The following is a 22404-nucleotide window of genomic DNA, read 5'->3' as shown; positions in this document are numbered from 1 at the left end:
ACTGACGGGGTAGGGGAGGAGAGGGAAAGAGGTCAAGGGTGGCTAGGAAAAGTTTCTTAGGAACACTGGGACGGGTAGCTGGAGGGGGTTTGTGAGTGAAAGGAGAGGTTGTGGTTGTAGGAGGTGTCCGTTTGGTGACTTTGGGTGAAGGTGCATGCGCTGGAGGCTGTCGTGAGGTGGATGGCTGTTGGGTGGGTGTGTGGCTGCGTTTGTGTACCTTGGGAGGAGGCGTCACAGACACTCTGGGAGAGGACACAGGGGATGTGTGAATGGTAGTGGGGGTGGTGATTGCACGTGAGCTGGGTATGGTGGTGGGTGTGCTGGTGATGGAAGTAGTGGCTGTAGATGTAGTGCATGCAGTTGTGAGTGGAGACGAGACTGGGAGGGAGGAGGGAGATGAGGAGGAGGGGGACACAGTGGAGGCAGTGGATGTTGATATGTCTGCATGTGTGTGATGTTTGCGTGAGTGCCTGTGGGATGAGTGGTGCTTATTTTTGCCTGAGCTTCCTTTGTGTGTTGGGGTGTGTGCATGCTGGTCTGATGGTGTGCTTGGGGTAGGCTGAGTTACAGGGGTGTGGGTCTGGGTGGAGGAAGTTGGAGGGGGGGCTAGAGACAGGGACAATGGCTGCCATCAGTGCTGAGGCCAGAGTCTAAAAAGCTTGCTAAAGGGCTGCCTGACCAGAATGAATGCCCTCCAGGAATGCATTGGTTTGTTGCAACTGCCTCTCTACACCCTGTATGGCATTCAAAATGGTAGACTGCCCAACAGTGAGGGACCTGAGGAAGTCAATGGCCTCCTCACTGAGGGCAGCAGGGGTAACTGGGGCAGGGCCTGAGGTGCCTGGGGCAAAGAGGATGCCCACCCTCCTGGGTGAGCGGGCACGGGGCAAAGGCTGAGGGGCTGCTGGGAGGCCGGTGCTGGAAGGGGGGGTGGCGGCTGTACCTGTAGATGGGGGGGCACAGATGGGCCTGCCACCACAAGGGAGCTCCCATCAGAGGATGAGTCCGTATCACTGGTGTCAGCTCCTGTCCCCGCCGTGGAGCTCCCCTCGCCCTTCGTCCCACTGGTGAAATCCGACTCCGTAGTGTCGCCCTCCAGGGCCATGTGGGATGCAGCTCCCTCCTGCACCGGTGCCACTGCTCCTCCGCCTGATGATGCTAATGCACACAAGAACAGGAAGACCACAAAAAGGGGGACGGCGACAGAAGAAAGACATGTTGAGTGCATGCATTACCGCTACAGTTGGCAGACACGACAGACACAGAAGCCCCCTGCACTACGCCACACACTTGGGATCCACTATTCAATTCCTGGGACATGGCCTATAAGGCTATGGCCGACATCTACACACATGGATGTCACAGGAGCCTGACTAGATGTAGTTGGCACTGTACCCAGGTAGGGTGGGGTGCCGCAGGGCCTGCCTGAAAAAGGGGACCTAACTAGCACACTCGCACTGGCCTAGTGGAACGCACAGCCCACCTCCCCCACCCAGACACCTCCACTGTGCGCTGAATCAGCAGAATGAGAGTGTACTCACCCCCTTGTTGCTGCTGTGATGCCCTCAAGTGCCCATCCAGCTCCGGGTACGCCACCACCAGGATCCTGAACATCAGGGGGGTCATGGTGCGACGGGCACCCCTCCCACGTTGGGAGGCCATCCCCAGCTGGGCCTCCGCCGTCTTCTTGCTCCAGCGGCGAATGTCCTCCCATCTCTTACGGCAGTGGTGCTCCATCTGTGATAGAACCCCACGCCAAATATCCTTCTTTTGGTGGGCACTGACCTACAGGAATTGTACATGGGCAAAAATAAGTTATTACCAACTACACCGTCACAGTCATTGGCCCGCATCCCTATCCTTGCCATGTGGCACATGCACTCACCGTTGTTTCATGCACGCCTCTTTCCCCCCCATCTTTCATCCACCCCACTCCACACAGGCATCGCCCATACAGCATGCTCCCAGTGTACTTACCTGTTTGTCTGGAGGACAGTAGAGTAGCGTGTACTGGGGGAGGACCCCATCCACGAGTTTCTCCAACTCCTCTGATGTGAATGCAGGGGCCCTTTCCCCAGAAGCACGAGCCATTGTCTCTTCCAGACTGAGGTCACAGCAGCACTTGCAGTGTAGGTCCTCTCCTGTCGAAGATCAGGTATCGAGTGATTGAACAGATAGAAAATGGCGGTCACGTCCGTGGTGGTGCGTACCGTCACCGCCGGCGTACATCGTCATTGGCTCCTGGGACCCATTGGGTCCAATGTTAACCAATGCAGAACTGTGCCGCGGTCTTTGACCGCCTACCGCGACGGTGTACAATGCCAGCGCAGTTACCTCATTTCCCATTGTCCCACTTTACAGGTCAGGCAGCCGCCGTTTCAGGGGCCCACATGGCTCTATTTTTAACTGCATCACACATAACTAGGCCTTGCCTCAACACTCCTACATGCTAATTTCGGATTATGAATCGTGTTCTGTGTAAGCTGTGTGCACGTACATCTGAGTTGGTTGACTCTGTGCTCGCTGTTGTCCTTCATAGGCACCATCCGCTGGGACATGTGAGGAGATGGCGGCATCCTCCGGTGCACAGGCCGCTGGTGGACCTGTCGACAATGGAGGAAAGACATGTAATCATCACCTTCAGGCTTGACCGTGCCACAATCCTGGAACTCTGTGCCCAGTTGGAGCCAGACCTGATGTCAGCCATCCGCAATCCCACAGGAATCCCCCCTCAAGTTCAGGTGCTGTCAGTAATCCATTTCCTTGCAAGTGGGTCATTTCAAACAACAGTGGCCATAGCATCAGGGATGTCCCAGCCTATGTTTTCCAACGTGTTGTCCAGAGTGTTGTCTGCCCTGCTGAAACACATGCAGAGCTACATCGTTTTCCCTCAGGTGGAGGGTTTGCCTACAGTGAAAGGTGACTTCTATGCCCAGGGACATATCCCCAACATCATAGGTGCAATTGAAGGGACACATGTGGCCTTGGTCCCCCCCCGCAGGAGTGAACAGGTGTACAGAAACCGGAAGAGTTATCATTCGATGAATCTGCAGATGGTGTGTTTGGCAGGCCAGTACATCTCCCATGTGAATGCCAAATTCCCTGTCTCAGTGCATAACGCTTACATCCTGCGGAATAGCAGCATTCCTGATGGGGCAACTCCAGAGGCACCGTGTGTGGCTATTAGGTGAGCACCTGAACCAAATCAGTGGGAACGGTTGTCTGGGTCTGTGGATGTCCCTAAGAGTTAGTGTGTGTCTAACAGTTGTCCCTCGCCTTTTTCAGGTGACTCTGGTTACCCCAACCTGTCATGGCTACTGACCCCAGTAAGGAATTCCAGGACAAGGGCAGAGGAACGCTACAATGAGGCCCATGGGCGAACTAGGAGGATTATAGAGAGGACCTTCGGCCTCCTGAAGGCCAGGTTCAGGTGCCTCCATATGACAGGTGGTTCCCTAATCTACTCACCAAAGAAGGTATGCCAGATCATCGTGGCCTGCTGTATGCTTCACAATTTAGCTTTGCGACGACAGGTGCCTTTTCTGCAGGAGGGTGGTCCAGATGGAGGTGTTGTGGCAGCTGTGGAGCCTGTGGACAGTGAAGATGAGGAAGCAGAAGAAGAGGACATCGACAACAAGAACTCGGTTATCCTGCAATACTTCCTGTGAGACATAGGTAAGAAGACAAAACTGCCTACTACATGTAATTTAACACTACTACCTCTCTGCTGTCTTTCGTTTTCACCAAGTGTATGGTCACTGAGTTTGAACTTTCCCTTATGTGGGTCCCACTGTGTGACATCTGCTTTATTTCCTCATGGACTAGAGCTGTGTGACATAGGTATGTTGACATTACAATTGAAAGAGCATTGTGTCACTGTAATTGCTAATACACTATTTCGAAATCACAGACAGGCTCCAGATTGTTTTGTGCTTTAAGGGTGTTTATTTAAGTGCTCAATATTGGAAGGGGTTGTAAAATGGGCAGGGGTGATGGTGTAGGAATGTCCAGTTTGAGGATGGACAGGGTGACAAGGTGGGACAAAAGGATGACATTCAGGGCGGTCTTATTTCTTGGCGGGGTCTTGGCATCATTCTCTGTCTTTTTCCTGGAGCACAGGGACCGTTTCCAGGGTGGTTCTCCCTCTGCAGGGGGTGGGTTGCTGGTGTGGTGGTCCTGTGACGGTGCCTCCTGTCCACTAGCGCTGGCGGAGGTGGTGGGCAGTTCATTGTCCAGGTTAGTGTCAGGGGCCCCTTGTTGTGCCACAGTGTCCCTCCTGGTGTTGAGGACTTCCTTCAGCACCCCTTCTGTTGTAATTTAATAGCGATTAGATTAAGCATTAGCAGAAGACATCTTGTATTTAGCAACTATTGTGAACATTTGGCGGAATCCATTTTGTATTCCAGGCAGCCATTTTCTCTGCCATGTGCTCGCCATGTGCTCTGTCCTACCTTTCTGTTAACTACTCTTGAAAATCTGTCTAGTGACAAGTTATATTTAGCATCTCCCACTTTCGCACATGCCCAGTAAGATCTGCAGGTGTTAGTAATCAGTAACAGACAGTAATGTGTCAACTAGTCCTTGAAACTGTTAGCCCCTCCTACTTGTCGACTGTGCATTTCCATATGACCTTACATGTATGTAAGTCTTGCTTCTATAACTGTACCACCTTCTTTTAGCCCCTGCATGGTTATAAAAGGACCATGCTCTCTTAGTTCAGTGTGCTACTTCAAATATTACCGAAGGGTGCTGTTTGAACTGTAGTACCACCTCATGAAGTTTAATAAACTTTGTCTTTTATTTCAGTTTCTGTGCCAACTTATTCCTATATGGTCTGAGGACTTTGTGCAGAGAAGGGCGAACCCCTTGCACTAGTAGGCCTTGCTCAATGCCTGAGGAGACCCGAGTCTTTGCAACCACTGCGTTTTCCCTTCTTTCTGATTTGACCATCCAGGTGGCGCCGGTCCTCGACTGAGATCCTTTTTGTTCATTCGTTATGCAGTGACCATTTGGTTGATTTTAGAACTTGGCAGTTGGAACCTGGAAACCCTGTGATTGGTAAGAGCCGTTTTACGGCACTTGCTGTGGGTTTTGATGCCTTTGTTTGGTAATGAAGTTTAGCACTACTTACTGTGGCTCTCGTGTTTTGGGTGACTAGTCAATTTGTTTCCTTTGAATTGATATATAAATTGCAAATTATATAGGCAGGTAATGAGGAGAATTTTCTCCAATTTAATTGTGATTTGAACGGCACCTTAAGTGCTACTTTGATTATAATTTTGCATATTCTGCACTATTTTTTGGCATGCCTGTTTTTAGCGCACTTCGTAGGATGTGTTGCTTTTGTAATGGTACCAATTTGAGACTGAAAGAATCACAACCGGCACCCCCAGAGGGGACACCCAATAGAGATATGTATGTTAAACATGGTCTTTCTTCTATAATGTACAGCACATTATGGAATAAATACATTTTTGCAGATCCTGAGTTACGTTGGCCTATGCATGGGCCATTTGATTTGCGAAAGATTGAGTATGTGGAACAATGTATGTGTAAGCAAAGGTCTAGGCATGATATGTTTGACTGTGTACGAATGTGGGAGAAAGAAGTGCATGGACGAGTGAAGCGTGAGCAAGCCTTGCTTGAGAAAGAGCAGTGGAAGAATGTATATGTGAAAGCATTGGAAATGAGAAAGAAAGAAAGAAATGACTTAAAGGAGCTAGAAGAGAAAGAACGTAAATTACAGGTAACTGGCCAATATACCATTAGGCAACCTCTCTATCCTATCCTTAATAAACCACACGATGATTTTTTGTTACTAGATCGCCCTCCACCTCCGTATGTCGTTCCTTCTGCCCCTCATGAGTTAGCTAAGGTCTCCGGTTCGGAGCAACAGAAGATACGAGTCAGTCGCTCTATGTTGCCTGCTGACCGTGCGTCTGAGCTTAGATCTATTGCTCGTAAAACAATTCAGATCGTTGTCTCTGCTTCTGAAGTTTTAGACAACATAAAAGGGTGGACGGAAAAGGAGCAGCTATATTTTACTGAGGCATTTGGCACAGAAGTTATTGAACTATATCAGAATTATTCTGATGAGTTAGAGCCCGATTATGTAGCAGCTGATCATAAGCAAATGCGTGATGGTCTTTTTGTTTTCTCCAAGGTGGCTGATGCAATCAGGCATTTGGTGAAATTATGTGTTGTGGCAGTCCGTTTGCAAGAGGAGAAAAGGGCCGTGGATGTAGTTGCACTGACATCTCAGACTGGCGGGGTGCAAGCTTCCATCTTCGGAACAGATAAGACTATGATAGTTCACGCAAAACCAATGCGGGAGGCCGCGACTTTGTATGTTCCTCCTAAAGGATTGGGTACAAGTGATGATAAAACTTCTGCTGATGCTAAGGGTTATTTTATTTATAATTGGGTGTATACTCCTTGGAATAGGGCAGATGTAATGGCACTTAAAACAGCATTACCTGACCCGCGGAAAAATCCAGCCTCCTTTTTTTGAGGAAGTTGAGGGAGCAATTAGTTCTTGTACTATGACTTTGGCTGACATTGATTTATTTTTCGGATTGATATTACCGCCAGATATGTGGAGAACTGTTCGTAAAGTTGATGATCGTGTAGTTTTTGGGGCATCATGGAAAGAATTAGAACAGATGGACGGGATAGGGAACCTGTGAAAAAGCCATATCAGTTGATTAAAGATCTTCCCGCAGCCATATTAGTTAAGTTAAAAACGATTATTCCCCCTAAAAAGATAGATTGGTCTGTTTTAGCTTCTTGTAAGCAAAAGGCAGATGAATCGGTCTCTGATTTCTTTACACGCTTTGAAGAAGCATTTCATGATTTTAGCGGCCAGGTATTGTCAGATGATACGGGCAGACATGTGTTTGTCGATAAATATGTCGCAAATCTGTTACCAGGAATAGCTAGTCGTCTAAAAGCTAGTGAAAGTTCATGGACTACCTCTACTCCGGTTTCTCTTTTGACTATGGCTCAGTATTATGAACTTCAGGAATTAGAAGCAAAAGGTAGCGAGGATAAAAAGATTAAAGAATTAAAGACAAAGGTTATGTTGGCTCAAGCTTATGGTCCGCCTTTTAGAGGTAGTGATAGAGGTGGACGTGGATCTTATGGTTCTTCTTACACTCGTTCTAATCTGTCTGTTGATCAGTGTGCGTATTGTAAGAAGTTTGGGCATTGGGCTGCTGATTGTCCAGCACTACGTGTTTAGCAGTGTTCACGTGGTCGGGGACAAATGAGAAATCGCTCAGGATATTCAGGGCCTAGAAGAAGCACGAATGATCATGCTAGGGTTGATGCTAATGTACGAGGGCAGGATGGGTTTAACACTTTTGATAGACGGAACCAATACCAGATGTCTAACTATGTGCAGCCTGATTTCCAAGATTCTGCTTATGCATAGGATTGCCTAGGATGGGGTAAGGAATCAGTGGAAGTTCCAGTAGATCAGAGGGGTCCCTATGTTACAGCACATGTTTTGGGTTCTACTGATCAGTTTCTGGTTGATACAGGAGCTACTCGTAGCGCCTTGTCTAAACAATTGATTCCAAGGGCTCCCCTGTCTTAACCATTACATCAATAGGTTTCGATGGAACACCTTCCCCAAGCCCATTGTCACGCCCACTTGCATTCCATGTTGATAAATTTACTGCTCCATATCCATTTTTGCTTTCTCTAAATACACCAGACAATATTGTGGGTCTTGATATGCTAAAGTATTTCAGGGCTACAATACGATGCTCTCCTGAAGGGGTGCGTGTTATTTTAAATGATAATCATCCTGTGATGGAAAGAGTTTGTCTTGTTAAAGAGGATATTGCATTAGCTTCACTCCCTAGTACTTTGTGGGCTACTTCAGCTACTGATGTGTGACAAATGATTATTCCACCGGTACATATTAGTGTCAAGGAGGGAGCTGTATTGCCACGTTTGCCTCAATACACAATTTCACAGGAGGGCGAAGAAGCACTCACATGAATTGTGCATGATCTTATTGCAGTTGGAGTTATTGAGGAAGTTCCGTATAATGTTTGTAACAGTCCGATTCTTCCTATTCTGAAAAAGGATACTGATACTATGATTTACTGATTCAATATTGATTTACGAGAAGTAAAAAAGATTGTAATACCACAATATCCTGTGGTATCTGACATCACAACACTTCTTACTTTGGTTCCCCCGACAGAAACTACGTTCTCTGTGATAGACTTGAAGAATGCTTTCTTTTCAATCCCTATTCATCCTGACAGCCGATATTTGTTTGGTTTTACTTTGAATAAACGATCATATAGATTTTGCAGAGTTCCTCAAGGCTATACTGAGAGTCCAAGGGACATATTTATACTTTTTGACGCACAACTGCGCCAACGCAGTTGTGCGTCAAAAATTTTAACGCCGGGTAACGCCATTCCAAAGCGCCATGCGGGCGCCTTATTTATTGAATGACGTTAGCCGGCGCAGCTGACTGGTGTGCGTCAAAAAAAATGACCCACACCAGGCAGCGCCGGCGTAGGGGAAAATGGAGCTTGGGTGTCAAAAAATGGGGCAAGTAAGGTCTGAGGCAAAATATTGGCCTCAACCCGATTTGCGACATTTTTTTTGACTCCCAACCCCCATTGAAATGACTCCTGTCTTAGCACAGACAGGAGTCATGCCCCCTTGCCCAATGGCCATGTCCAGGGGACTTATGTCCCCTGGGCATGGTCATTGGGCATAGTGGCATGTAGGGGGGCACAAATCAGGCCCCCCTATGCCACAATTTATTTTTTTTTTAAATTACTTACCTGAACTTACCTTAAGTTCCCTGGGATGGGTCCCTCCATCCTTGGGCGTCCTCCTGGGGTGGGCAAGGGTGGCAGGGGGTGTCCCTGGGGGCATGGGAGGGCACCTCTGGGCTCCTTCCGAGCCCACAGGTCCCTTAACGCCTGCCCTGACCAGGCGTTAAAAAATGACGCAAAAACAGCTGGATGTCATTTTTTCAGGCCCGCCCACTCCTGTGCGTCATTTTTGCACGGGAGTTTAAATAAGGCGCACATGCCTTAGAGTCATTTTTTAGAAGGGAACGCCTACCTTGCATATCATTAACGCAAGGTAGGTGTCCACGCAAAAAAATGACGCAAACTCCAAGATCTTTGGCGCTAAAGTATAAATATGGAGTTAGCTTTGCGTCGGATTTGCGTAAAAAAAAACGACGCAAATCCGGCGCAAACAGAGTATAAATATGCCCCCAAGTATTTATAGTCAAGTGTTAAAACGACAACTTGATTCTTTTGTTTTGCCTGAAGGTGTGTCTCTCATACAATATGTCGATGATATTTTGTTGCCAGCTGATACCCCTGAGCAATGTGAAAAGTGCACTTTGTCATTACTTTCTTTTCTTGCTTCACACCATCATAAAGTGTCACAAAAGAAATTGCAATATTGTAGACCAAAGGTAACCTATTTAGGTCACCTTTTGTCTAAGGAGGGCCGTGCACTTACATCAGATCGTATACAAGCAATTTTAGACACACCAGTACCCTCTACTCAGAAAGATGTTCATGCATTCCTTGGTCTTACTTCTTTTTGTAGGCAATGGATATTAGGGTTTTCACACATTGTCAAATCTTTGCTAGCGCTTTTGACTAAAGATACTCCAATGCCCCTCCCATGGACAGATTAATGTGAGACTGCTTTCCGGCAGCTAGGACAAGCCCTTTGTTCAGCACCAGTGTTAGGTACTCCAGATTACATGAAGCCTTTAGCACTTTGCGTACATGAGAAATATGGATGGGCATTGTCAGTTTTGGTACAGACACATGGCGATAAGCAGCGTCCCTGTGCATATTTTTCAGCAGTACTTGATCCTGTCGCTCGAGCGTTGCCTGGGTGTTTTCGTTCAGTTGCCGCAACAGCTGTGTCAATACGTCAGAGTGAAGGGATAATTTTGTCACATAAGCTGTTGGTGTTAGTACCCCATGCGGTTGATGCTCTTTTAAATCAAAGAAAGACACAACATTTAACTAGCGCTCGCCTGACAGGATATGAATTGACATTGCTGGCTCCTCACATTACACTGAAGAGATGTGCAACACTAAATCCAGCCACTTTGTTGCCATATCCGGTGACTCAGCCTCATTTACAAGAAAAACATGATTGTATATTCCTTACTGAAGAACAGACAAAGGGTCATATTGATTTACAAGATACGCCCCTTCCAGATGTAGATGGGGAATTGTGGGTTGATGGGTCTTGTTTGAAGTTGCCAGACAGTACGACCTCAGCTGCATATGCAATCACCACAATACACACAGTAGTGGAGACAGCTCGTATACCACAGAAGTCAGCTCAAGCAGCTGAACTAATAGCTTTGACACAAGCATGTGAGCTTAGTACTGACTTATGTGTGAACATTTATACAGACAGCCGCTATGCTTTTGGAGTGGCTCATGATTTTGGTTTGCTTTGGAAGGAGAGAGGCTTTCTCACATCCCATGGGATGCAGATAATGCACGGAGAATTAGTGCATAACCTCTTGATTGCATTGACATATCCAAAGAAACTAGCTATTGTGAAATGTAGTGCACACAAGAAAGTGACCGATAAGATAGGGCAAGGTAATGCTCTTGCAGACCGTGTAGCACGTGAGACTGCGATGCAGCAAAGTACTACTTCTATGTATGTAGTGAAGTCACAAGCTGAACGTTGGCATAATGCTAGAAAAGACGTATTAGATATACAGAAATCTGCTTCTGTGAAAGAACGTGAGCAATGGTCTGAAGAAGGAGAATTTGATGATGAGGGCTGTTGGCGGAATAAGCAGATGGATAAATGGAAATTGCCTATAGCTTTTGTACAACCTATGGTTCAGATGGCACATGGGCTGGCACATGTTGGAGCTTCAACAATAAAGAAGTTGCTTATGCAAGTTTGGGAGCATCCAGAAATTTCCAATACAGCTAAGAAAGTAGTACAGTCTTGTTTGATCTGTTTACAATACAATCCTGGAAAAGGGACACATACTCCTGCGGGAGGGTTTACTACACCAACTGCACCTTTTGAAGTTCTACAAATGGATTATATTCAGCTTGAATGCTGCAACAATTTAAAGTATGTCTTGGTGGTGGTGTATGCCTTCAGTAAATGGATAGAGGCGTACCCCACAAAGGATAATACTGCCATTACCACAGCGAAGATGCTTTTGAAATAATTTTTCCCTAGGTTTGGTGTTTGCAGACTTTTATGGAATGATAACGGACCTCATTTTGTTGGGGAAGTTATTAAGGATGTCCTGAAAGGATTAGGGATCAAACAGAAGTTCCATGCGGTTTTCCACCCACAATCAGCAGGGTTGGTGGAAAGGTATAATTCTACTTTGAAGCTGAAGTTAGCAAAGATACAGGCTTCCACATCCTTAACTTGGCCGGATGCATTACCGTTGGCATTATTTTCTATTAGGTCAGTGCCACACTCTCGAATCGGCCTTACTCCTTACGAAATAGTGTTTGGAAGGCCAATGAACATTTGGGCAGTTCCTAAGCCAAATTCTGTATATGATGTACCTTGTGTCCTGATGAATGATTATTTGGCCCAGTTAACCGACAATTTGGTTTCTATTCATCAACAGGTTCGTGAAGCACTTCCTGACAGATCTACAGGTGAAGGCCATGAACTCCGACCTGGTGACCAGGTGATGATTAAGTCCTTTGAAAGATCAAGCAGCTTGGAACCAAGGTGGCGAGGCCCAGAACATGTGCTCCTTGCGACAAGGACAGTAGTTCGAGTGACGAACCGAAAGAATTGGGTCCATAGTACTCACTGCAAGAGAGTGCTACCTACCTTGTGGAACCTGCTGTGCTGACCGATCATCGAGAGATTTTGACTACGGAGAAAGGCCGTGCTATATCACCTGACGAATCTGCGGAGTTCTTCCCGGACCATACGATTTCTGGAGTGTCGCAATATAATTTGAGAACGAGGAAAGACCCCGTAGTGCTGGAGAAAACTGGTTGAGCTACCGCCCTGGGTTAGTGAAACGGAGAGCCAATGTGGCAAGGGGGGGGAATCAGCCATGCATTAGAGTAGTGACACCCGTCTTGGCCCGTGGTGAAGAAATCAGTGGCTGCCCAGGGATAAGAGCTCCAATAACTGTTTTTAATTAATTTCTGAAAGTTTCGATTATCACTGTTGCTTAAATGAATAACAAACTGATCATTAGTACTATGGGGTTTGTTGTTGTTTTGGTGGTTATAGCAATAATCACCTGGTTTGTTGAAAAGAAGGCTCCTGCTCGTGAGTTTTTTGTTGCCACTACTCCAGTACCAGAGGATCACTATTACTTTACGCTTCCCTATCAGGAGCAGAAGCACTGTCAATCGTAGTTCAATAATACTTTCATTCAGATGTTGCATCTTTCTCATAATGCTATAAATACTACTAACTGTTGGGTATGTAGAATGATACCTGCGCATCAAAAAAAAGGAGGAACACCTTTCATTCCGTTTCCTTTTTCACACAATGGTTCTTGTCAAGCTTAGTAGACGCTTTTGTTTGCATCTGAAAACGTACAGAGGGCGGACTTCTTTTTCACCTTAATAAAGTATGCTACCAAGACAAAGATGGGTATCCCCAAGCCAAAGGAACTAATTGGGAATGGGAAGAGTATCAACCGGACAATGTTTCAATACCATATGTCTTCACAAATATAAGAGACTCTGACAAGAAAGAACAATTTGGGATTTCTGTTACAAAAACTAAAGCAGATTTATGTATACGTAGCATTGGGGCGAATTCTAGTAGGGATAAGCGATTGTACCTTGATTGTAACTATTGAGAGTGTAAATAATAGTAGTTTTACAGCTTCACATAATACATATTTTGTTTGTGGTAACTATGGATATTACCAACTACCTGTTGGGTGGTCAGGTGTGTGTTATGTATCTTTTCTATTACCCCTTGTGTTTTTGGCCCCTGCATCATATCACCGAGATTTTAAACAGTTCAATGACTTCATTAAAAATTTATACAAAAGGACAATAAGTACAAATGAGGTAGACCAAACGGATACTAGCCTGCAACAAATGTTGATTTTAATTTAGGGTTGTTCTCCTTTGTGGGTGCTGCGTTAAACAGCAGGAAAGTGAGACGATTGACTAGGGTTGTGGAAGCTGTTACCAATCAGGCAGCTCTGGCACTTGGGAATATTACAGAGGAGCTCCAAATTGCGAGGATTGTAGCGCTCCAAAATCATATGGTACTAGATGTGATATTATCTGATCGAGGTGGTGTATGTCGCACCATCGGTAGTAGTTGCTGTATTTTTATTCCAGATCACTCACCTTCAGTATATGATGCAATATCTAAATTGCATAAAATTGCTGCAGAAATCCACACAGAGACTGGTACTTTAACTTTTTCTGGATGGTTTTGGGCTCTTGTTTCCACTTCGGGCTGGAAACTACTGACTATCCTGTGTTTAATGATTGCAACATTTTTCACATGCTGTATCTGTATTCAGTGTGGTCCAATGTTCTGTTCCATGTGTATTACTGCTTGTATGCCTACGAAAATAAATATTACAGAAATTAAAGCACAACACATGTTAGATAAGGAAAGAGCTGAAATTATGAGCTTAAATATACAAGATGAATATTTAGATTATCCCAGAAAGACGAATGTCTTCAGCTAATGCTGAAAGGATCGTCTGTTGTAATTTAATAGTGATTAGATTAAGCATTAGCAGAAGACATCTTGTATTTAGCAACTATTGTGAACATTTGTCGGAATCCATTTTGTATTCATGGCAGCCATTTTCTCTGCCATGTGCTCGCCATGTGCTCTGTCCTACCTTTCTGTTAACTACTCTTGAAAATCCGTCTAGTGACAAGTTATATTTAGCATCTCCCATTTTCGCACATGCCCAGTAAGATCTGCAGATGTTAGTAATCAGTAACAGACAGTAATGTGTCAACTAGACCTTGAACCTGTTAGCCCCTCCTACCTGTCGACTGTGCATTTCCATATGAACTTACATGTATGTAAGTCTTGCTTCTATAATTGTACCACCTTCTTTTAGCCCCTGCATGGGTATAAAAGGACCATTCTCTCTTAGTTCAGTGTGCTACTTCAAATATTACCGAAGGGTGCTGTTTGAACTGTAGTACCACCTCATGAGGTTTAATAAACTTTGGGGGTTATTACAACTTTGGAGGAGGTGTTAATCCGTCCCAAAAGTGACGGTAAAGTGACGGATATACCACCAGCCGTATTACGAGTTCCATATGATATAATGGACTCGTAATACGGCTGGTGGTATATCCGTCACTTTACTGTCACTTTTGGGACGGATTAACACCTCCTCCAAAGTTGTAATAACGCCCTTTGTCTTTTATTTCAGTTTCTGTGCCAACTTCTTCCTATATGGTCTGAGGACTTTGTGCAGAGAAGGGCGAACCCCTTGTACTAGAAGGCCTTGCTGAGGCTTACTTCAACACTACAATGGTGCCCAGGGTGGAATTGATGGATCTGAGTTCCTCCCTGAAGCCCAAATACTGCTCCTCCTTCAGCCGCTGGGTCTCCTGAAACTTGGCAAGTACCATTGCCATTGTCTCCTGGGAATAATGGTATGCTCCCATGATGTTGGAGAGGGCCTCGTGGAGAGTGGTTTCCCTGGGCCTGTCCTCCCCCTGTCGCACAGCAGCCCTCCCACTTCCCCTGTATTCCTGGTCCTCTGTCCCCTGAACCGTGTGCCCACAACCACTGCCCCCAGGTCCCTGTTGTTGTTGGGGTGGTTGGTTAGCCTGGGTTCCCTGTAGTGGTGGACACACTGCTGGTTGACGTGTCCTGGGGACAGAGGTATGGGCCCGCTGGTTTGGTGCTGTGCTGGTGTTTCCAGACGGGGGAAGATCTGTGGTGGCCTGTGACTGTGTGAGGGGAACCGACTGTCCCAAGGTCCCAGATGGGCCGGGGTGGTCGTCTAGATCCAGTTGGACAGAGCTGCTGTCATCACTGTGGGCCTCTTCTGTTGGTGGTCTGGACATGTCTGGACCCTCCTGTGCGGTGACATTGGGTAGGGATCCTGCAGGGGTGTAAAAGCATGATTATTGCATCTGTGTGTGCCATGGTGTGCAATGAGTGGGTGACTGTGTACCCCAGTGCTTGCATTCCTGTGTGGGACCTTGTGTGATGATGGTTTAGGGGGGTGTATGGGTATGTGCCGTGGCCATGCATTGGTGATGGGTGTCCATGCTTTGGTGTTGCATGGGGGGCTTGGTGTTGGGATGTGTGGTTTGTGATAATGGGACATATGTGAGGAGTTGGAGTGATGGGGGTGAGGGCGAGGGTGGGGGTATGTGATAGCATGCAAGTAGGGTGGAGGATAAAGTAGTTAAGTTTTGACTTACCAGAGTCCATTCCTTCTGCTACTCCTTCGAGTCCCTCAGGATGCAGAATCGCCAAGACCTGCTCCTCCCATGTTTTTAGTTGTGGGGGAGAAGGTGGGTTTCCGCCGCCAGTCCTCTGTACTGCGATGTGGTGTCTGGATACCACGGAACGCACCTTCCCCCGTAGGTCGTTCCACCTCTTCCTCATGTTATCCCTATTTCTTGGGTGCTGTCCCACTGCGTTGACCCTGTCCACTATTCTGCGCCATAGCTCCATCTTCCTAGCTATGAAGGTGTGCTGCACCTGTGATCCGAATAGCTGTGGCTCTACCCGGATGATTTCCTCCACCATGACCCTGAGCTCCTCCTCAGTGAACCTGGGGTGTCTTTGCCGTGCCATGGGGTGGTGTGGGTGATGTGTGTGGTGGTGTGTGTTGTGATATGTGGGGTGATATTTAGTGGTGTGTTGTGTGGGGGCGTGGATGTTATGTGGGTGATGGTGTTGAGTGCCTGTGGATGCTTGGTTGTAGATTGTAGTGTCTCTTTCTGGCCTTCTTTCGGGATTTTTGTCGTAGGGGTTTGTGAGTGATGTGGGTGTGTGTTTTATATTGTATTGGGTGTGTGGGAGTGGTGTGTGTATGTGTATCAGGTGTGCGTATTTGGAATTGTCCAATGTGGATGTGTTTTGTAAATGTGTGTGTATTTTGAGCGGGCGGTGTGTACCGCCAATGGAATACCACGGTTGAAAGACCGCTGCATGGATTCATGGGTCGTGATAGTGTGGGCGTATTCCTGTTGGCGTGACAGTGGAGGTTTTGTTTTCGCCAGTTTATCACTGACCTTTGGTGTGGCGGACTTGTGTGGGTGTCTGAATTTTGGCAGATTCCGAACTGTGGGTCATAATGACCGTGGCAGAATTCCACGGCGGTGTGTTGGCGGTCTTCTGCACGGCGGTAAGTAGCTTTTACCGCAAATGTTGTAATGACCCCCAAAGTCTATTTTTCTAAATTTGTGTGGAGTCTTTTTGTGGTGTTTTCACTGTGCTACTGTTTGAAGTGTTGCACAAATACTTTACACATTGACTCTTAAGTTAAGCCTGACTGCTCTGTGCCAAGCTACCAGAGGGCAAACACAAGTTAATTTAGGGTGTGTATCTGACTTAGCCTGACTAGGATGGTGGTTCCTGGTTAGAAAGGGTGCACATATCTGCCGACCAGAAACCCAATTTCTAACAGGGTACAACAATAAAACTTATGTAGCACAATTAGCATGTATGAAACCTTGTCTGTGGAATAGGTAAGTTGTTATCTGTGAATGTGAGTAGTGGCTACATAGATTTTTCAGTGTGAGAGGGACATTTACAGAGGATAACAGGGTGCCAGATTATGGCGCAGAAGGGTGCAGTCAGAAATCCTGCAAATTACAAAATCTGTAACTCGAAAATGGGTTTTCAAAACAATTAAAATATTTTTTTTATGATTCAGGCATGTCTTTTTGGTTCCTAAAAGGGCATTTGTCACTATTTCCAAATCATGAGTAGGAGAGGGTGTGAAAGGATAAGCCCCATGTTTGCAATTCTGACAGAAATATATTAATGGTTTGGGACCTGAGCTGTGATCATAAACCATGGATCCATTAGTTATCCTAAAATGGGTTGACAACTAATTTGCAATGTAGTTGTTATACATCTTTGACAGCTTCTTCTTTGAGAATCGTGTCTGTGGTATCAGGCGGAGAAGGCAGTGGTCTAAAAGACCATCACGTTCTTCCCCTGATGTCTTCCCAAAAGTGATATTTTTTAAAAGTTTGTTTAATTGACATGGAATACTTTTACAAAAAATCTTTTCAGGCTGGGAAAACAAATATAGGGAAAAAGATCATCTACTCCTTGAACTCCTCCATGTCTGATTCTCAACCTATCACAGGTGGCTCTTAACTGCATCCTGCCAATTATTATTCAATAGGTAGGTTATTTTGTGACCACCTACACCTCCGTAAATGGGCATTTGTGATGTGATCTTTTAGAATATAGGTTGCATCACAAACTGTATTTCCATTAGGAAATCAGTGCATAATTCAGAGCCATGGCTTGTGGATGGAATTTCTACCTCTGACCCTTAGTTATGTCCATTTATGAATGTTTGAGAGACTCTTAGGTACTAAATACCACAGAAAAAATAAGGGCTCAGATCGCAACTGAATTTCTCATTGGATTCTTCAAGTCAGAGGGAAAACGGTAGAGTGTTCAACAGTGAGGAGCCTTTTTCGTGTGCTGATCGTACCTCAAAGTATTTCTATCTAGACGTTGAGAGGTGAGCACTGTGAGAGGAAAGAGTTGTGTGTATATGCTACAGAAAGAGCCAGGCACTATTTAGAAAATTTCCTTTGGTAACAAAAAAAATTCAAGCAGCATCTGGCTCTTTGCTGAGGCACAGAACTATTTGTCTTTGCCAATGATTTAAACCACAAACCTTTTTGGAATCCAGGGGCATATTTTCTATTATTTCATGCAACACGGTGCATCAAGGAAACTTGCTGTATTGCGTTCCATGAAAGGAAAAAAGCAGAACAAAGCAGAAATCTCCATATTTACAAAGATATGGAGCCCTTCTCTCTCCTTGCACTGGTGCACTGTGTGCCACCTAGTAATAATGTAGGCACACTTGCACCATAGTGCAAGGGTGCCAGTGTTACTGTAAGGATTGTTTTTTGCAGGCAGGGATACCTTATTACACACAAAAACACATTAAAGGTGTATTTCTTTTTCTGTATCTGCTGCATAATGCAGCACAAATGAAAAGAGTAAATAATGAAGAGAAAAAGAAAGAAAGATTGTTCTCATCTTTACCCCTTTCTTTGAGAGGAATACCAATTTGACACAATCCCAGGTTTACAAACTGTTGTAAATCTGGAATTGCATCAAATACATGGGTGGAAGCATGGAATGCCCATTCTCCACCCATGAGGTGCCTACCTGCTCCAAATGTAACATAATGTAGCACAATACACTACATTTCACAAAAAACTATTAAAATTCTACAAGCATTTCAAGCCTACCACTCTGGTCCACCATTTTCAACTTTGAAACATTTTAAATGATCCAACATCAGCAATTATTTCACTAGATAAAAAAGGGCAAACACATGTATCGTAGTTCAAGCTAACTAGCTAAAGAAAAAATAATAATTAATATTAAAATACAATTGTTATGTCACCTTTATGTATCTCCCAAAAATGTTTTGCTATGGGGTATGAGGTGTCCCTATTTTCCTACTGACCTATATTTTGTTATTAATTAATCACCAGAAGTGCTGAAGGATCCTGAGTTTCACTTTATTTGTTGTGCTCCATATATAACTTTTACAACATGTACATTGTAGAACATATACGACATGGTCAGTCTCACATGTTACATATTCTTTGATTTTTCTGTTGTGTCCCATTGTAAATCCTAATGTATTACCCTGTGGCAGTTGCCACTGGGTAGTTATAGTTAGGGCCATGTTTCCATCCACATTAGCTTTTTCCTTGAAAGTTTCATGGTGATTCGTGAAGCGGGGCCCTGAAAAAAAAGGGGGGAGGTCACAAAACATGCAATTTTATATAGGTACTTTAGCTACAACTTCAACCAAAACGGCTGAACTGAACTACATCATATTTGGCAGAAAGCTAGGCCTCGCATGGTTGAGAGGGATAAAGTGCCCACAGGCGGTTGTGTGCAAGGCCTGGCAATTTTAAGATTAAAAAAAATAGAAATTCACTGAAAAAAAACCATAGCTTAAAGTGATGTAATAAACTCTTACTTTACATTAAAAAAAAAACATTTGAAATTCACTGAAAATACAAAGGCTAGGGAGATGTTATAGTTAGGTTTGAATGTCACTTAAAGATAATATTATAAACTAACAAAGCCACTGCAGTGTAGCAGTTAGAGTTATCTGAAGAAACAATAACTTATTACCTAAATTATTATTTTGTGTGCCCTCACCATGCACTGATTCTACACTTGCATAATACATCATTCATGGAATGCATCGATAACATCCCTATAGACATCTGAGAAAATAGCAACACTCTGCATTGCAAGGGTGAGAGTTGACCTTGACCACTGATGTCTTTGACACTGAAGTGCCTGAACTCAGCTTAGGACTAGGAGAAAAGGACATCCTTATTTTCCCCCTTCCTGTATGCCAGAATGTATGTATTTCTGTTGTTTATTTCCAAACCAGTCTTTGTATACCAAATGCTGCAGTGTATTAGTAAGTAAGTGCTATGCTTAAACCTGATTTCCCTTTGACTTCTGACTCCATAACTGGAGGTAGGATAGAAAAGTTGTAATATAAATGTTCATTTGCCAAACTTGAATCTGTTAAAGGTGTAACCCGTTTTTTCGTTGTTTAGATTACGTTGAAAACATACTTGAGCATATTGTTATATCACTTGAGGAAGGTCCATATGTAGTTTGATTCATCAAGGAAAAGATTAAATATATTTTCAATTTCATAAATAGATAATCGAGGGCCACATGTGCAATCACAATTGGGAAATCTTAATTCCAAATGTACTAAACTCTTTTGAGTTTCATTTGCGATTCCCAGTGGGTCGCAAATAGACCTACCTCAACAATATTCATATGGTGGGTCCTGCATTGTGGCCCATTAGGAATCACAGAAATCACAGTGGTAATGGCCTGCTTGAGTCAGCAGACCACCATGTCTGTGATTGCTTTTAAATAAAACAAGCACTTTTTTACATCCAGGGAGCACGCTAATGCTAAATTGCTAATTGTGTTTTGCGCCATGTATATTTGCAATATTGAAGCTAATTTCCTTTGTTTTTGTAACCATAGATGCTGCATCAAAGTGTCCTCTTGCGAGAAAGAGAAAACCCGCAAGAACGTCCAAATCTTTGATGCCATGTTGAGAGAGGCCCATGTACACATATGGGCCTCACTGGTCAGCCAGTGCTCTTGATTTACACTACTTCCTGGCTTCAGAGCAGCACCCATATCTTCAGAATCACAGTAGTTTGAAAACACGCACTGAGTTTGAGTTAGCTGTCTTTAGCAAAGGCGAACATCACACACATTGAAATCCTGTGGTGTAGGCGAGTATAAGACAGATTTTTCTGATGCGTTTGTGGAACTTTACATTTTAACGCATGATGGCTATTAATGGCACCAATAAAGAGCATATGCTGATCATCCTAAAACTCTTTCAATCCAGAAAAGCAGAGTTTGTATTCTTTGAGTGAGAATATTAGTGTATTATCTTGACTGTACAATACATAACTTCAACCAAAGTGTGCATAAAGGCATTCATAAATGCATGAACTAAAACATTGAGACAGTGTTGTAAATTGCTTTGAACTGATTTATCCCTTTGGTTACTGAATGCTCCTAGAAATTTATTACCACATTGGAAAATGAAACTAGAGTGTACGGTAGAATTGAGAAAAGAACCATGAAAGACCAAATGAATAAACTAATATAATTTGCAGGGTCCTCACATCTTTGAATCCCATAGAGGTAGTGGGATAACTCATAGCTATTTCAATACTTAAGCTCATTGATCATCTGCAGTTAAGTGAACACCACTTTACTGAATTTTCTACACTGTTCCAGTCCTCCCTCCCCTCTATACTGTCCCCAATACTCTCCCCCCCAATCTGGCCACTCCGATCCTCTGGTGAATACACTTACAGAGTTGGTACTGCCAGAAGGTGGCATTGGAGGGTATTACTCCAGAGGAACTTGGTCCTGATAGAATCACAAGCACAATGCTATCTAGTTCCTCCCAAGCAGTTCCATCACAATGTCCTCTATAGATGATTTGTGCTGGATGCTGACTTCTACGGAGAAAGACCTAGCTGCAGCTCATTTAGTGACTGCGGTATTAGCAAGCCAAGTGTCATATCTACAAGGGCAAGTAGGGGCTTCTCCTACAACTTCCACTTTGTAGGAACCAACTATTCCTCAGTTTCGGTGCCTACCCAGTTCTATTGGCCTCACCCAAACATTTCAGGTGTGATCCCGTCTGAGTTCAAACCTTTGTAACCCAACAACAGTTGCACTTCATGGTTAAGCAAGCAGCCTTTCCTTGTGCCCAGTCCTGGGGGGATGCTGCTTTATGAGCCGTTCCTCTGGTCATTTCTGATAGCTCATTATTATGTAATTGGAGAACTTTCAAAGTAAAGTCTGAGAAAATATTTGATCATAGAACAATCTCAGGTTCTGCAGACCGAGAACTCTTAGAATTAAAACAGGGAGGCAAAAACCTTGTTACATATTTTACTCACGTCAACAACAGAAGGCTGCATTATATTATCAAGGCCTTCGAGATTGCACATATAATCATTGAAGTGAAAATTGAAAACTGATTTTGAGAGATTCCGTAGAAACCAGCAATTTCATTGACTCTGCCTACTGGTATAAATTAAAAATGCCCATATTACAGAAAGAAAGACCAGAGACTCTGCTAGCAGTAGATGGAACTTCACTATCCTCTGGGCCTATCACACAAGTATTGCAGAGTTGAACTGTTATCAAGGTGATACTATGCACAAAGTACCCCTAGGTTTTGATGCAATGGCAGCTTCTCAGTTTGGGATTATTCTGGGTATGCCCTAGTTAACCACTCATAACCCACAAATAGAATTGGCAAAGAGAATTATAACATTTGATTCAGACTGGCACTCTCAAACATGTGTTCTTCTTCCCAAGGCACTAAAGAGTCTACCTGATCCAAGCCATCTCATCTCATTTCCTGCAGAAACCAAAACCAAGTCAGAGCCAAACCCTGTGGTAGCTACAGCTGTGGAACAAGAACCAAAATTACCTTTGAAATATGAAGATTTTGTAGCTGTGTTTACTGCCTCTATGCCAAAACATTGCCTGTCCATTGCACCTACAGTTGCCAAAGAAACCTGATACCCGGATCCAAATCCCATGCAAGTCAGATTTATGCTCTCACTGAGCAATAGCATCAATACCTATAGGAATATTTGTACAAATATT

Source organism: Pleurodeles waltl, chromosome 4_2 (assembly GCF_031143425.1).
Source record: "Pleurodeles waltl isolate 20211129_DDA chromosome 4_2, aPleWal1.hap1.20221129, whole genome shotgun sequence".
Classification (NCBI taxonomy): Eukaryota; Metazoa; Chordata; class Amphibia; order Caudata; family Salamandridae; genus Pleurodeles; species Pleurodeles waltl.
This window is presented reverse-complemented; position numbering follows the sequence as displayed.